At 47.2% G+C, this 961-nt stretch overlaps 1 protein-coding gene across 1 annotated transcript in view; it reads left to right on the forward strand.

The window, feature by feature from the left end:
- Positions 1-376: 376 nt before the first annotated feature.
- The window catches only part of LOC107096025 (ras-related protein ralB-A-like), a 6,598-nt gene continuing 6,013 nt past the window's right edge, over positions 377-961 (forward strand). Inside the window, exon 1 of the mRNA XM_015392479.1 lies at positions 377-523. The gene's annotated coding sequence lies outside the window, so the exon portion shown is untranslated. The remainder of the gene's footprint in view (positions 524-961) is intronic.

Consider the following 961-nt stretch of genomic DNA (forward strand, 5'->3'; position numbering starts at 1 on the left):
CTAATTTTTATTTATTTTTCCCCGTTAATTTATTTTATGTTTAATTATTTTTCCTGTTTAACGCTAATTTTGCATAATTATCATTTTATTTGCATGTTGTGTGGTTTCGGTTACGCTCCACTGCTTTTTGAAGAAGAGGAATTCCGTGGCGTCACTTCCTGTTAATGTTATCAGCGTCTGTCGAAGATGAGTGATGACAGAAGATGTCTCACTACAGTTTGAATTGTTGTTTCTGAACGTGTAAAGACTGATTGTTAGTCCTTTTTTTATTTTTATTTCAGTGGTTGAAACAAAGTTATGAGGAATGTCGGTCTGTATCAGGGAGAGTAGTTATTGTTTGTTACCACAGTGATCAGAGTCGGAAACCTCCCTCGGCCACATTCTTCCCTCAGAGGACTCATCTTCGCAGCAATAGACAATCTGTGCAGGTCCGGGTAAAGGTGGGGCGCTCAGTCTGATGACCAACTTGGAAAAGTTTTCTGAGGCGGATTTCTGAGCGGACGGGAGTGAAACGCGTCAGCAGGTGAGTTAGCCGAGCTTCTCCGGTTTGTTCCGGTCACCTCCCGGCTGTCGGTACCGCAGAAAGAGGCGTTTAACGGAGCGTTTTCCCTGACGTCCCCTGAGGGGAGAAGCGTTATCTGTTGCTGCTTAACTGACTAGCCACCACCGGGAGCCGATTGACAGGGGAGGCAGCCAATAGGAGCCCCCGGAGGAAGTTCCGCTGGCAGTCTGAGCCAATCAGAGGCGCCGCTGGAGCTGAAGGCGGGAGCTTTGGGCAGAATGTTTAGTATCTTGTAGAAACAGGTTTTCAGCTGTCAGCTGGCGGCTCAGAGAGGAAGCTAAGCATCGACAGAGAGACCGATAGTTCCTGCTTCAGGTCCAACTGCCCTGCTTGTTCTGTTCTGATGGTTCCTGTTCTGATGGTTCCTGTTCTGATGGTTCCTGTTCTGATGGTTCTGTT

The sequence above is a fragment of the Cyprinodon variegatus genome, unplaced genomic scaffold (genome assembly GCF_000732505.1).
Source record: "Cyprinodon variegatus isolate N-32 unplaced genomic scaffold, C_variegatus-1.0 Scaffold592, whole genome shotgun sequence".
Taxonomy (NCBI): domain Eukaryota; kingdom Metazoa; phylum Chordata; class Actinopteri; order Cyprinodontiformes; family Cyprinodontidae; genus Cyprinodon; species Cyprinodon variegatus.